Source organism: Lepisosteus platostomus, chromosome 15, assembly GCF_059453375.1.
Source record: "Lepisosteus platostomus isolate fLepPlt1 chromosome 15, fLepPlt1.hap1, whole genome shotgun sequence".
Classification (NCBI taxonomy): Eukaryota; Metazoa; Chordata; class Actinopteri; order Semionotiformes; family Lepisosteidae; genus Lepisosteus; species Lepisosteus platostomus.
The window spans coordinates 26344777-26360708 of NC_142625.1; the positions used below are offsets into that span (position 1 = coordinate 26344777).

The window sequence follows — 15932 nt, forward strand, 5'->3', positions numbered from 1 at the left end:
CTTCACTATGGCTTAACTTCTACATAAAAACAATAATATTCTATAGCTGAAGTTTCAGAAAATGTTAATGTTTATAAAATTGGTGACCATTCAGTTATCTAAGAGTGAGCAGCCCTAGAGATATGTACAGTATCCTCTAGAGCATTGCGCACTAGGATTATTTAAAGCCTTTACACTTGCACAATTACGTGTGTGCACAGCTACAGTATATTTTCCGCGCAGAGTAGTTATTGATATTTAGACACATGGCTTTGTGATTCATTGATCAGAGTTTTAAAAACATCTCCTTGCTGTAGACAAATTAGCTGGCTTGAGAATCCCCTGGGGACACGACAACAAGCTTCTGTTTGGCAGATTCCCAATAAATGGATAAACCACACGTCCAAGTGCAAGAGGGAAACAAACCGAACGCTCCTTTAGAGATTAAATTATGACGGACCATCTGCCATCTCCCCAGTATCTTCCCTGGGTTTCGGGGCTGTCGCTCATTCAGATGAAGATCCCGGTATGGATTTAAATTTGCTTAGCCGAAGAAGAAAGGAAAATTAAATTCCAGACGGCAACAGCTTCATGAGCCCATCGGGATACAAGCAGAATCCGTACAGATTACTGGCAAGACAGCCCAGCACCGTAGCAGAGCTCAGCCGCGATCATCTACCACAGTCTACTGAAGTGTGACGTGTGGGCTTGAGTAGTGTACATTGCCGGAAGAGAAGGCAGTTTTATTTTTGTCTTAATCCCTTTAAGGCCTTCATACACATGACTAGAGGAACGTCACCCCTTTGTCTCCGACAGCCCAGGCGTGCTGGGGTGTAGTGTCTCCCCAGTGCTTCCTGCACTGCTGTCAGACACCTGAACAAGCTTTTTTTCTCGCGCGCGTGACAGTGAAGCTCCAGGTTTATCCTTCCGTAGGAACAAGCCCCCAGGGATGTCATTTCTCCCGATACGCCGAGCATTTGCGCAGATCTCATTCTAGATGCGTTTTCTTTAAGGAATACTAACATGATTCAATGCCACTAACTAAAGATCCAGAAAACAGGCTCCACCGTAAAGTAACAATTATACTCTTGAGACTTAAACAGTTTCACACCGAGAAGGATCTTTTACATTTTTTGATGGCGTCCTTTTCGTACTGCACGCAAGAGGATCACTGTGGGGGTGGGGATCTGGGGTCCCCCTGTTGTCTTTTTAGTGCTCCCTGGATGTTTTTAAACTGGGCACGACCGGGCAGAGCCTGCCCGAGGGAGACAGGCTTCCAGCTGATGCCACTGCGCCGCAGCGGGCTGTTCGAACCCGCGCTCTGTCCTGTCCCGGCGGAGAGAGGCCACGAGGCCCGCCAGCGCCGCGCAGGGAGAAACCGCCGCGGTTTCCTGCAAACGGAGTCCCGAAGTCACAGAGCAGTTTGTCATTCCGGGGCCGCGAGCCTGCCGGGGGCCAGGAAGAGAAACCTGCCGCTCGTGTCAAACTGCAGAGGCGACAGGCCCCCTGTGCACACGGTGCCCTCGCCTCCCCGTCCATCACGCCCGGCGATCGGCTCGCGCCGGCAGCACTGCTTCCCCACACAGAGCACAGGCTTCTGAGGCTGGAATTCGCAGAATGGCCGCACACTGGTGCCTCACGTGCCACATCGAACGCCTTGCTGTTTGCAAGCAGTTGCATGTTTAGTGCAGTCTGTTCCCATAGTGTGGTGATTGAATACTGTAGAATTGTAGAAATGACGAAGCCTGCCTAATTAGGTACAATCAGTCTGAATACATCAAGGGCTACTTAGTACTGATTTGTATGGCCGTGCATGTTAAGATTTTACACTTTACATTTTTTCCATTTATATTTTTTAAGGCATATTCCAGTCTTCATGGCAGCTGTCCATCTCTAATCCCAATACGCTGGAATCACAGCTTTACAACAACCCTCCCCAGGAGACCCACGGTTGCTGTCAGAGTAGAAGGCCCTCAGGGTGACTGCGAACAGAAGGTAGCTGGCTCTATAAATAGCCGAGCTGGTTTATTTACGGTGCTGTTCGCTAAACCCGACCCCTTCCTCCGGCTCGGCCCCCGCTCCTCTCCCGGATCACTGCAGTGAAATCCCTGGACACGGCTCAGTTAGTCTCCTCTTCCCTCCTGTCATTCTATAAGATACTCTTTCACTCCACAGCACATTAGAGCGCCAATGGAGTGACCTACAGCAGCTGAGCTTCTGCTCCAATGAGGAACCACGCGGCAGCAGAGCAGGAAACCGTGCTGGATGGGCTTTGTGCTTCCCATGTCATGCACACCATTATGATTGATGTTATTACCCTTTGAGATGGTAAACATTCCAAAGAACACCACAGCAGAATGGCATACCATATAGAATACCACGATAGTACGTCGTAGCACCACATGGAATAAAAGTCTGCTTCAGCATTTTGGATTAGCCTACGGTGCATTCCCGCTATGCTATCGCAGCCTGGGACCTCATCTGTAACTCAGCTCTGCTGCAGAGCACTGTTGGTGTAACAGCAGCTCTCTCCCTGCCAAACACACCCCCTCTATAAACCATGCAAATAAAACCAGACAGCTTAATCTGCCACAAGGCAAGTGCACAACACTAGGCCACCTAATTAAAGCATCAGACTTGCAACACAATTCATTGCATTTAAAGCCCAGCTGTTAGCACGCTTCTTTTAATCAGATAAAGGTAATTTGATTCTCTCAGCTCCAGTGGGAGCACGTCCCAGGCCACTTCCTGCTCGTTCCGATTTTTTTCAATGGTTTATAATGTACAGCACTTGCCCACCAAGAGCCAAGCAGCACGGGAGAGAGAGAGAAAGAAAGCAGCCGGCACACAGGAATGGGAAGAGATTTAACCAGATCGCGCCCCACAAGGGAGCTGCACACTACACAAAGGGGCTAGATTAATTTCAGCTTCATGGGAATAATTCCAATTCCACAAGTGCTCTGATCTGAACTCCTTGTAACAGTTAATCTCACTGCAAGAACAAAAACACTGTTGCAGAAGGCTCCCACATTCTGAGGCAATTACAGTTGTAAAGCTGCTTCACGGGGACATAAAGAGTCTCTGCAAACGCCAGAAAGGGGGGTCAGGGCAGTTGCTTGGACAAAGTGAAGGCGCTCCCCGGGGAAGATGCCAGACTGCAGAGCCCAGATCCTTCAGCGATCGTGTCCTCTTTGCCTGCCAGCGTCCGCGTTATCGGTGTGCGTGCCCCTCGCAATCCCAAGATTAATGCACAGCGGCGAGCTCATGCCAAGGAGGCCCTTGTAGATGGAGCAGCAGGTGCTGTAGTCGGCACACTCCTCCTATTGCTGTGGAAGGGATAAGTCCTACTGATGGACACTGGCCATTTATTACTGGCTGGTATTGCTTTGGTCTCGATCAGTTTGCTTTCCTCCCCTTGTTTCCTATGATGTACGAGGTACAGAAACTCTCATCTGTCCGCGGGGCAGGTTCATTTATCCCGTGCTTGAAAAATAGATGGTGTATGAAGTGTAATTTGGTGCTGTAGAGGAGCCCTGTCCCTCCAGATGTGTCAGGGGAGTTTGATTAAATCCCCTTTATGGGAAATCAATACTTTCTTCATTAGAGTTCTCCGTCTACAATCCCCGCTCTTTATGAGCACGTGCCCCCATGCAGGAGGCCTGCTGTGCTCTTTTGAGGAGGCCGGCCAATGACCAGTCTGGCACGCCAGACCCTGCACTGCGTTCTGCAAACACTTTGATTGTGTTTGCGCAGCTCCGGTGGATTTAGCATAAGCACAGGAGATCCGCACGCAATATAGCTGAAATGCTAAAGCCAGTCGCAGTCGATAGCTGAACAAACCTCACGCTGCACATTTCAGCTGGGTGATGACAGCTGCCATTCACGGCTGTGTTAAGCTAAATCTGCTCTGTCAATTGCCCGACTAGCTCTATTTCAGGAAATTACAGCAAGTCAAAGCACTGCTGTCTGTCTCTTTCCATTCCTCGAAGATAAGAACACATTAGCGTTTTGCACTTCTTAGAGGAAATCAACTTTTATGTCGGCCCCATGCGAGTCTTCTCAAAGTGCCCACCCACAGACACAGACAGCACCTGCTGAGGCAGAGATCAAGGGACAGCTGTCTGAAGATGGGAGGGCTTCACAAGTCTTTGGCGTGACTGTATGGTCTTTGGTAGATTTAAAGAACACACAAAAATTAGAATTAATCCACATCCAAAGAAGACAGAGAACGACTCGTCACCAGTACGTTTAGATCTATTTTTTTACCACATTTTGATGGAAGACGTGGAATAGCATTACAGAAAAACATTAAGAAGACGAATCAGGGCATATTGGAAACTTTAATCTTCTGTACACCTATATTGTAAACCTACGAGCTCCTTAATCTTCTGTAGAAGGCTTTATACCTATCTCTGCGTAGCGTCTGTGGTGCACACTCCTGTGCTCTTATCAAAGTCAGTGTAATAAGTTTGGCGAGTTCATTGAGGTCTCCGGCTATCGACTGTGGGAATTAATATCCAGGGATAGACGTTGGGAGTGAAACATTTAATTTTTCTGTGAAGAGGTGCCAGCTATACTCTGGGTACTTCTACCAGGTTGTTTTAATGAGTGTGGAAGTGTCACCTGCTGTCAATTCTAATTTTGGTGTAAGAGCTCCCCAGAGGCTAATTTACTCCTCCAGTCGCTATGAACTTCCAATTTACGGATACTCAGGATTCTGCGTGCTTTGTAACCAGCCAAGCCTCTACATCTGTCTTGCTGTGGTGCGCTGAAGGGTAGGTTCATTATCCGCGGCTTTATCTCCCACAATTTCAGAGGACATCCAAGGTTTCCGGTTGCGGATTGCAACATTAATCAACGCTTCTTACCTGCTAACTTCTTTTTTTATCAGCCCGATCCAGAGCAAGGGGCTATACCAGCTCCTTAGCGCTGGCTCATCGGCGCTGCCTCGTTCATCACTTGTTTTTCTGGTCCCGTCTCGTCTTGCACAAGTTAAAAGGAACTGACTGCCGTGGGGTCGGCTGAGGTGCGTCTATACCGCGGGGGCAGGGATCCAGCGAGAGTTTGCAACCCGACGCTCCACAGACACAGAGGAAGATGGCGGCTACGGGGAGGAGGGGGATATTCTAGACAGGAAAAGTGGGGGCTGGAGAAGGGAGTCTCCCCACAAATCCACAGCGACTGTCCGAAGTGTGAAAAAACTGGGGGTGAGGTTCACTGTGATCTGGGGGGCTGCAGCACGAGTGCAGACCTCCTGCGACCTGGGTTCCCACCGCTGCCCGCTGCCCGCTGGCCGTACCCGGCTGCCCGCTGGCCGTACCCGGCTGCCCGCCGACTCCAGGTTCCCACACAGCCCAGCGCTCCAGAAACACACAGAGCGCCGCTGCCGCGCCGAGCGCCAAGCTGGCTGCAAGAACGGAGAAGGAGTCCAGCGCCTGAGGCGCTTACAACCTCCCAGGGCAGCTACTGCAGAGGCATCAAAATCAGGCCGCGAGACAACTCAAGGCCTCACAGCGCTCAGCATCTCCCACCACTCTGAGGTGTATTAAAAGTGGTTCAGAAGCTTCTTCCTTTTCCATGCAACTGCTGGATTTGTTTTTTTTTTTCCAGTTCTACAAAAGGTGTGCAAACGAAGCTAATCCGAAGATCGTATCCTTAACCACGGAAACTCCTTAGAACAGAAAAACATTACACCGAGCAGATCTCTAGCCATCTTGGTTTGGAGAGGGGGTGGTCACGTGGGGGTGTCCCGATTCTCCAAAACGTCAGCCTAGAGAGCGCCAGTGGAGGAGCTTGAGTTCCAGAAGCTATGGGTCCAGCAGGAACAGCAGCAGCCCACTCGCACAACGAGGAAGAAAAATGCTACTTCCCGACCTTTCTCGGTTAATACTGCAGAGCAGTTTCTAAACTCACACCGTGCAGACCTTGACTCTCTCTGCGTGTAATAAATCACACTACCAAGGACCTGCTGAGCACATACACTAGGCCTCTGACCTCACCATCACTCCGGCCCTGTGGACGCAGGGAGCGGAGTGCAGTGCATTCTGGGAGTCATCAGTGCTGACGCTCATGTCCGTGCGGAAGGGCGGCCGGGGAGGCTCATGGAAGTGCTGTGCCACCTTTGGCAGCAGGGTGGGCCAGGGGGCTCCACCACAATCAGATCGCGACCACCGCAGACACGGGCCACTGCTGCACTGAAAGGACAGCGGAGTCTAGCAGGTTACACAAAGGTCACACAGACGCTCACCCAGAAAGCTGACCTTCAGGCCACAGGCTCTGTGGGGAATGGAACTCATTCTGCTGTGGGGTTCTATGGCTGTGACACACAACTGTCGAACCCTGGCTGTGGCCGTTTCCTCTAATGTCCTCTGCTGATGGCTGTCTCGGTTTTCTATAGACCGGCCTTATCTTGCTGGTGCAAAAACATGGAGCTCTGAATGACCACAAACAGCTCCAATGTTCTCCACTGATATTCATCTGTAATCTCCTGGGGCTGAAGTCTCCAGTGCCTACACATAATGAATTAAACCCATTAACGGTGCTTGATTAGCACACACACCCTGCGTTTGAACCACTTGTTAGTGCTTTAAACAGATGAACAGACAGCAGCCTCCCTTTCCCCCTCCTGCCTCGCTCCTCTCTCGCTCTTTCAAACTAAAGTAGCTAACTCTGCTGACTCAAATGAACACAATCCATAACTATTCCCCAGGTAGCTGCATCCACTCGCCGTCGAGCGTGCACAAACTGCAAACGTCCAGCCAATTAGGAAGATGTTTTCTTATCTTCCCGTGACAAATCTAATTTGTAATGCAGAGCTGTCGATAGCAATTCCCTTCTCCTTTTTTTTCACGTGGAATTTTTTTTAAAAAAAAGAAACAAAAATGAGGAAAAATAAAAGGAAGGGGGCAGTTTAACCTAACTGACTTCTGACATTTTCAAAGTCCTGCAGAAAAGCCAAAAGTGGCAGAAACAAGACTCATGAGCACTCAGGGCCATGAGAGAAGAAGAGAAACAGCTGCAGTGTGAAACTTGTTTCTATTATGTACACATTGGATACATCTTGCTTAAAAATCAATGAATAAAAACTGTCAGTTCCTTCTGTGCCGGGCTTTACAGCACTATCAGTTTATACTGTCTGTACTGTGAACTGAGACACTGAAATTCCCTGCAATTCCTCAATTGATTCAGCTCCTTGTCCACGCCCCATTCCTCAAATGGCCACTCTCGAGAGGCGATGCCTTGCTTCTGCTGGTGGGCAGGTAAGTTCGTGAAACCGGGGAGAAGCTGGACTGTACAAAACGCAGTTGAAAGTCACCTCACACACTCACACACACCGAGCCAGGCTTTGAGGAGAGCAGTCAAACAGCGTAACAATAGTTACCGAGTGATAAGCAACAACAACAAAAAAAAAAAGATTCAATAAAAAGACGAGAAAGGCCTTTTTTCAGGAAGTCGGTCTTTGTGTGCATGATGGTCTCGGGCTCAGAAAGGAAGATTTCTGATTTGGCTGCGAAGTGACAGAAACGTGCACTAGCAGCCTGTGATGCGCAGCAGACAGTATGAACCCTAAATTACAACCCAAAGGGCATGTCCATTTAAAATCGAGAACAGGAGGCAATGCCTTAAACAAAGGATTATGGGAGAATAGAGATCAGATTAACATCACTTTATTGGCCATATACAATTTCTTTTATTAGGAATTTGTGTTTGCACATACCCCAGCTTGCTCTCCATGAGACACACAGACAGGGAGAGAAGCTTGGGGTCAGAGCGCAGGGTCAGCCTTTGTACAGCGCCCTGGAGCAGTTGGGGTTAAGGGCCTTGCTCAGGGGCCCAACGGAGTTGGATTCCTCTGCTGGCTGCGGGATACGAACCGGCAACCCTCCAGCCACAGGCACAGATCCTTAGCCACAGTGTCACCACTCTGGAACAAGCTAACCACCCACTAGCGTATCAATTAGCTACTAACTACCAAGTGAGCCGCATGGACTGAAGGGCTCCTCTTGTTTCTGTTCTGGACCACTGACAGTACAAGACCTCCCAGTCTCCCCGGCTCGCTGGTGCCCCTCCAGGACCACCTCTGCACACCAGCTACAACAAATGACACACACATCCGGACTCCTCTATCCCTTTACAACACCAGCCATGTGCTCCACTGTCAGCCGAGGACGAAGATCTCTGAGCTCCGAGAGAGGAGACTGATCCTTTCAGAAACACGGCATAATCTGAGGCTCGTATCTCACATCAACATGAAGAAAATGTTGTCCGTTAAACCACAGGGATTAATCACTGATTGGTAAATGAAGCTTGTATAAACTCCACAATTAGGAAGGCATTAATAATCCCACTTAAAAGGAATTCCTTGCAAGGGACATAACTGTGTTTTAGGGTCCTGGTTATCTCCGCATGCCTCACCCCTTTATCCCTCCAGGATTCTTCTCGATTTCCCCTTCGAGACCAGTGTTTCAACTCAGCAGATGCAAGAGAAGACTAAAAGTGGAAGGCAGGGCTGTAGGGATTGATTTAGCTTTTCAGTAATTAGATTTCTCCATTCCGTCTCCTGGATATGACTCTCACACGCACAAATATACATTCCACTGTCATAATGCGCTGGAGATCATTCCTCCACAGGAATTGGTTGAGTGCTAATTTTATTTTAATTGAAAGAAACCGCTTTACCTCACAGGCAATTTATTTGACGGTAATCAAATCACATCTTGACTGAGGCAAGCAAACTTGCTCTGCAACATCAGCTGTCTCTGTTCTGACTTCCCTTCAAATTCAAATCAGACAGAACGCACCAACCCCCCCACACCCACCCACTCGCCCACTGGGGACACAGCATCTAATAACCTGAAAGACACAGCTGATCGCCAAATAAAATCAGCTCTTCCCTCCTGCCGCAGAAGTTCTCTTCCGTTTTCCTTGCGATAAAATCATTTTCAAGATTCTCAGGGGACACAGAGAAAGAACACAAGCCTCAGGACATTCAATATGAACTACAGGGTTCAAAACCTTCACCTCCAGTTTCAAAATACCTCACACTACTGCCTGACAGGACTATATGGGAGTTTAGTGAACTACACAACTGCACTGACTTCATTAGATGCTAATCCATTCGCCACTAATTTTCTATGGGACAGATAGTCCCTTCCCAGCACAGGAAGCGTGTGTGTGCTTTGAGCTCTGCTGCTGAGTTACTCAAGTCAAACAGCAGAAGGGAGGACTTTCCAGAAACTGTCAACACCGTCACTGTGTCCAATACGTATCCCTGTTTCTGCGGCCCAACTGACCAGGCAGGATAAGCGCAGACACTTGCAAGGGGTGTCTTAGGACGTTGCTGCAGAGGGGTCAATACAGTCTGGCTGTGGTGCAAAATGAAACTGGCCTGTGCAGTCAAGGAGGGTCTTTCTGGTCTCATTCTTAGACAAGCAAGGAAAGGCAACACAATTCCTGTCTACAGAACAGACATCAAGCAAACTGAACTGAGGTGCACACAGCACCATGTTAAATATTCACCTGCCACTAAACTGGGCTGTTCTGCTACAAGTTCTTGTTTATACTGCTACCTCATTCATTTGTTTAGCAGCAGCTGTGCTGCTAATAATCCCAACTGGCTTTGGAGAATAAGGGAACAAAGAAGGAGATATCTACCCACGGTGATACATGCTCTGAGAAAAACTGTAGGTACTCCAAGGATGAAAAGTCACAAAACAAATCAGCATATTACTGCCTTCTCAAAGCCAGAGCTGAGGCTGCTAGCTGCTGATAACTGTATTCAGCCACTATGGGAACACGACACACCTGTGTGTGTGTGTGGGGCTGATATACGATATTTTTTATTTTCCCAGTCGACACCATATTCTTTGTGGTGGTGGTGGGGGGACTCTCATTTCATTATGAAAATATGCAATTTCAATGCAGTTACATGCATTTATCTTCCGTACACATTACAGTACAAGATTTACAAAGAACTATACCACTCAATCGGAAATAGCTGTAATTTCCTATTGTTCAGAAGTGCTCCGACCTCAGGGGTCCAGTTCCATTTTGGAGTAATTGCTCACGCGCTCAGTTTTTTTTTTGTATGCATACCATAATGAGCATCAATAATGTCTGTGGCACGTATGAGATTTTTTTTGTGAAGCAGTTGTTATTTTTTTATTGATCCCTAACCCCAGCCCTCATTTATAATGACTAACCATCACTGCAAAGTCTTGGCAGCACTGGATAGCAGATGTATTAAATTGATGCTGATGGCAATACCTCATCAAGTCAATATGAATACAACTGGAGACAAAATGAACATTAATGAGCCCCGTTTAAAAAAAAAAAAATGGTGCTACAAAACAAAGTGGCTCCGATTTGATTCCTGCTATTATCTCCCCACAAACCTGAAAAAGAGAAACGAAGAGTCTGATTAATACTGCATCGTCCCCCTTCTGGGTCAGCGGCTCTTCAGTCCCCAGCTACTTGTTAGTGCAGACTGAACCACCTTTTCAAGGCTGCCTGCACTGAGCCGAAAACATCAAGCACTGCTCTTTCCCTGTCTTGCTGCCTGTAGCTGGAGCAGCTCCGCGTCCCCCTTGGTTTGAACCATGCAGGAATCTCTGATACGGGGACGTGTTAAATGATGATCACACGAGCACAGAGATCCATTCATCAGGCCCCGCAGAGCTGCAAGACAACTGATGATCGTTCGCCTGCTACATGAAAGGGATTAATTCCTAATTAAAGCAGACAGAGCGGGTTAGCCTGGGTGATGGGAAAGAGAGAGATAAAGGCGATGGGGAGAAACAAAGGAGAGGTCTGTCTTCTCTTCTAACTCCTAGGAAAATCAAAGTCTCTGGAGGGTGGTAATTATCGGACCTGCGTCTCCCAGACAGCAGCCCTGTGCTGGACTGGGTTCAGTGCAATAGATTATGAGCAGACGCCAGAGCCCGGAAACATCAGGCTCGTGAAGCACACACAACGCTGTGATTTTTTGACAGATAAAAATCCCACCCGAGAGACAACAGGATTGCCTGCAGCCTCCAGAACCATGAGACCCTGTACAGTCCTCTACAAACACCTGAGCCAGGTAACCGAGCAGCAGTGGCAGGTACTGCCACACCACGGTAAAAGCAAGGTAAAGTTGAATATACTCTTTACCATTGTAAATAACAAATACTAATGTTCACAGTCAAAACATGCAGAAATCATTATAGTATGCAAATATTCAGAAAAGCCCTCTGTGGATGTCAAACATTAAAACAATTCAAGATGCTGCAATAAACTGTTCTATTAAAACCTGGCCAATCTCGCCAACAGCTGCCGCCACCCCTGTCGCAGTCTGGCTCCTGGTCCTCGTTAGCAACACACACAGCACCCCAGTGACAAGCGCTGGACCAGGGACGCCGCCCCCACACCGAGCGCCTCGCCCCGCAGCTCCCTGCAGGAAACCCTCGTGGGTCCCAGTGGGTTTCTGGGTCAGGAGCCCCAGTTTGAAGCCTCAGCCTGCCAGAGCTCCGCTCTCCTGAATGCGCCCCCTTTCTCTGATCGCTGAACATGCCCAGAAGAGCCCGACTGAGCGAAACATTCTGGATGGAATCCTCCTCGTCTCACCGTGAAAAGGGCCTTCTGGCCGGCCTGCCTCTGTGCTGAATCCCTCCTGTGCAAGACCTGAGGACAGAGCTGTCATGATGCGGTTTTCGGCACTGTCCCTTATCAGGCTCCCCAAGAACCGGTTCAGATCGAAGCTCACCGGGGTGTAATGTGTTTGTCGTCTTCCATGCTTGAAAGATGCTAGCACTGTTGTTTGGTGGTTTCTGACACTGGGCATTGTGCTTTACCACTCGTACCATAGTAATGTCTGGCGCGAGTCTAGGCCTAAATGAGCACCGCCGGTCTGCTGTACACACAGAGCATGAACAGGACAGACTATGGCAGCTATCGTCCTACCTGCACTGCTGCCTTTTCTACAGGTCCAGATAATTCCACTCCTACCTTTCACTCCTAATTTAAACCCCTCAACAACATTTATAGTTTGCTCTCACCCAGCTCCCAATACCCAATACCATGGACTCCTGCCACCCGCTACCTTTGACTGGTGGTTGGCTTTGAAGCTACCTATTCTGTCCCTGCTGCACAAGCTCGGGTTCGAGGACCGAGGTTGAAAAAGCAGCTCGCTCGAGCGGAGAGTGGAAGTCACCTGGTAGGACCCCTCATGCCCCCCCCCCCTCCCCCGCGCTCTGCCTGCCTCCTGCAAGATCACCATGTTATTGCTGCTCCTTTTAGAAACTGCTGCTGGGAAGAAGCACTTCAGCCTTAAACAAGCAGCCGAGATGCTTACTAGTGCGTAAAGGGAAGGGTTGGATCCATCCGTCCTCTCCAAGCACAGTACGGGACTGTCAGGAGCCATCATTGTTATGCTAATACAAGCTATTAACATCATGCGACGAGATTACTGTGTAACTACCCGGAGATAGAAGGATTAATCTATTAAAACGCAGCCAGAATAATCAACCGGAGAGATTAGACTGCGGTTTGAGGTCAATTCGCTTGATACTGGGTGCGCGCTGGGAAGTCCGCACGTCCAGGCCGGTCCGAGCCCGACCCGATGTGGCAGCGCGTCTGGGGGAGGCAGCAGCAGGCCGGGCCGGACAGAACCGCACCGGAGAGGCCGCAGCCCGGCAACGCTCCGATTTATTTAAATGGGAAGAACGCCTAAATCAAAATCCACTGCACAGAAGGAGAACATCCGAAGCACTCTGCGAGTCAAAATGCCGGCTCCTCCACACAGACACCGCTGGAATAAGTCGTTTGTTTCTCCCAGAGCCATCCAATGTTAATCACTCTAATGTACCAACACTTCCTGTAATACCAGCTCTAGTCTTCAACTGGAACCCGGAGACTGTAGCACACGAGCAAACTCCAGTCCTCTGCTTGCTTTCTCATGTGCGCTCATTACATTCGCCACTCTTCTCGCGTGGTCTGGGCAGGCAAGGCGTGGAGAACTGAGCGCCGCTCTCTGCGGGGAACCCTGCGCACCGGCGCACGCGATCGCCCTCGGCGACGGCGGTGTCAGCAGCGGAGCTGCTCTACAGGCGGGCCCAGGAGGGCGCGACTGCCACCCCGCTGTCATCTGGGCCCGTCCGCGCGGCCGGTAGTTATCCTCCACCAGCGGGAGTCCCTCTCCCTTCAGGAGCCGTGGAAGCGAAGGGAAGTGGGAGTGAGCGTGCCCCCCCCCTGCAGCGGCTGCAGCGCTCTGGTGTGCTGGAACGTGGCGGGGGTGGGGGGGGTGGGGAGGGAGGGCGATGGCGGAGAAGGGCCGGAGCTCGGCTACCATCAGCGGGTCCTGAGCTCCAGCTCTTCAATGCCGCTGTGGTAGAGGAAGGGCTGTGGCGGCACCGCATTTCCCTGCAAGACCACACGAGCTCACGCAGAGAGAAGGAACCCCGTGTGACGCCAAACCGTACGCCTAGACATACTGCACACGCCTGCGGCCAACTGGGCTGGTTTTACTGCGGACGTTCAAGGGTAGATGCGTTTTAGAAGCCCCGGTCTTAAAATAGCATGTAAATTGGCTTGCTGTGACTCTCTGATAAAACCTCTCCAGAGAACAGAGGAAAACATGCTTGTTATTCACGCTACAGGCCCAGGAAACACACTCCTGCTCCTAAAGACTGTCTCCACTTTGCGACGTGCCAGGCCTCTGTGGGCACAGTCCTTGCAGGTCTAAGAAAAAAGACCAAGAGTACCAATAACATTACCTAATTAAAATGAAGCTTTCTTAATTAATTCTTAGGGGCACTCAACACCATAACATGTGGCTTCTTGTTGGGTGGTTACGTTTTGCAGTTCTTGAAGGCCCAATTATTTGTTAGACAAATAACAAGAATCTTAGGCAGAGAGTAAAGAGCATTATGGGAACAAAGCAAGTCAATTCACAAGAATAGTAAACAATAGCTGTATGATAATAACTGTCATTTATACCGTATATATAAGTAAGAATCAGCATCCTATTTCCTGCAATCATAAATACAAGACAGAGGACAGAAACAATCTCATGCTGATGACTTTGTCCAGTCTGTCGCCACCTCTTGCTGAGAGCTGCTGCAGGAATCTGAAAATCTTTCCTCCCAGCTCTCACAGCTGCCAAACGGCTACTAGGTGCTACTTCTCAGGGGCGCACTGCCCAACGCCCGATGAGTCTCCCCAGATCTCTGCCAGTTACAGTGCTTCCACACCGGCTGAGGGCTCACCCCTGCCACCTCCCTCGCCTGCCTCTCCTGACATCCACAGGAGCTGCACTGCTCCGTCATCAGGGCTCAACTCAAATGAATCCAGACTTTAAGAAGTGGATCAGGCCATTTATCTGCCAACACCCTCCCAGCCCTTAAGGGATTAGTTAAGTAGAGGCGCTCTTGATTACAAAAGCGCAGCCAGGCTGGACGACTGACCTTCCTCAGGAAGTCGACTACTGCTATGTGTTACAGGGAGGCGCTTGGTGCTGCTGGGGAGGCCTTCCGTCTCGAGACGATCCGGCTTGGAATATCCCTGCTGCCTAGGGTTCTGACCACACTGACCTCCGGTTCCAGACAGCCTGCCTCACAATCTGTCCTTCTGATGTTCTGCCGCTACGTCCTTTTATGACATGAGGAAGAAGAGGAAAGATGCCCTCAAAAAAACCAGCACACTGGCTCACTGAACCAGCACCTGCATGCTGAAGAACCACATCGATGGAGCAAAGCCGCACTGAGACAGGACCAGCTCAGCTTCAGCTCTCTGAAAGTCCCTGGACACTTTAACACTGTTAATGTTTTTTTGACTTAAAGAGCTCTGAACAACTATTGAGCATGTGAATAAGTTCTATCGTCATTTGCAATGACAGCATTTGATGTGATTGAAATGGTTTGTAGTTTTAGTTTTGCCGGCATCAGAATTCCTATCAAGCATCTAGTTACACGCCCTGTGCCTAAACTGCATCCTCTTCACTGCTGTTAACTCCCGCAGGACCCAGAAGTGTACATCTACAGTGCTATGTTTTTATCCCTGTTTCATGTGTAAGAGCCGTCTCTGTTTCTTGCAATGAGCGCAGTGAGCAGAGGAGAGCTGATTCTTCCTGCAGACGTTAAAAAGAGCACTGCAGCTCTTGTATTTGCACACCCCATGCAAACCGCCCCTAGGTAACTCGTCTGCATCTAAAGCGCACCCACAGGAATTCCGCCTGGTTGCACCTGAGAGGTTTACAATGCTGAACTCCCTCAGCCCTCCCAGGATTCCTGCATGCTGCAGTGCTCCGATCGTGCCCCAGAGCAGTGGTGCAATGGACTTCACACTGCAGGGTGGCCCTCTTCGTCTGCCCAGGCCAGTGTTCACCGGACATCTGCAGCAAAACAGGAGACGCGCTCTGATGCTGCAGCACTGCTAAATCACGGTGAAAGACTAGCAAAGCACACAGAGGTAAGGTATACTAAAGAATGCTGGACATCGGAGAGGCATGGTATAAACATTGTAAAACCATGGTGAAAAAAAAGTTCTCATACCTACTACTTCTTAGCACACATTACCTTTTATTTCATAAATACTTGCACATTTTAAAAACAAAATCTGAAGACCCAATGCACTGGATGCAGAAGTGTGTTGCACAGACACTCGCTCATCTATGAGGCCCTTCTGTTTCGGACACATGAACTCCACCTGTTGCCAGTGTTGCTAGCTCCACCCCTTCACCTCCCTAATTTGGTAGTGCAGCCTGCTGTGCCTCTGGGATTTGCAAGCTGGCTGCAGTTCTATAATGTCCTGGCAGTGGAGCAACACTGAGTTTTACTGCACACAGCTGACAGTAAAGGTCAGCACTCAACAGGCGAGCAATCTGCTCAGCCCGTTAAACCCCTATAGCACACAAGATCACATACAGTACGTAGATTACTGCACTCCAACATGGAATCTGCTCCCTAATATACTCACAA

General features: G+C 49.4%; 1 protein-coding gene across 11 annotated transcripts in view; it reads right to left on the reverse strand.

Annotated features, from left to right (window-relative positions):
• Positions 1-15932, reverse strand: part of raly (RALY heterogeneous nuclear ribonucleoprotein) — a 59356-nt gene that overhangs the window by 15790 nt on the left and 27634 nt on the right. The window contains exon 3 of one of the 11 annotated variants that reach the window (XM_088607835.1): positions 14421-14604. The exons of the other annotated variants lie outside the window; for them this stretch is intronic. The gene's annotated coding sequence lies outside the window, so the exon portion shown is untranslated. The remainder of the gene's footprint in view (positions 1-14420; positions 14605-15932) is intronic. 11 annotated transcript variants of the gene reach the window in all.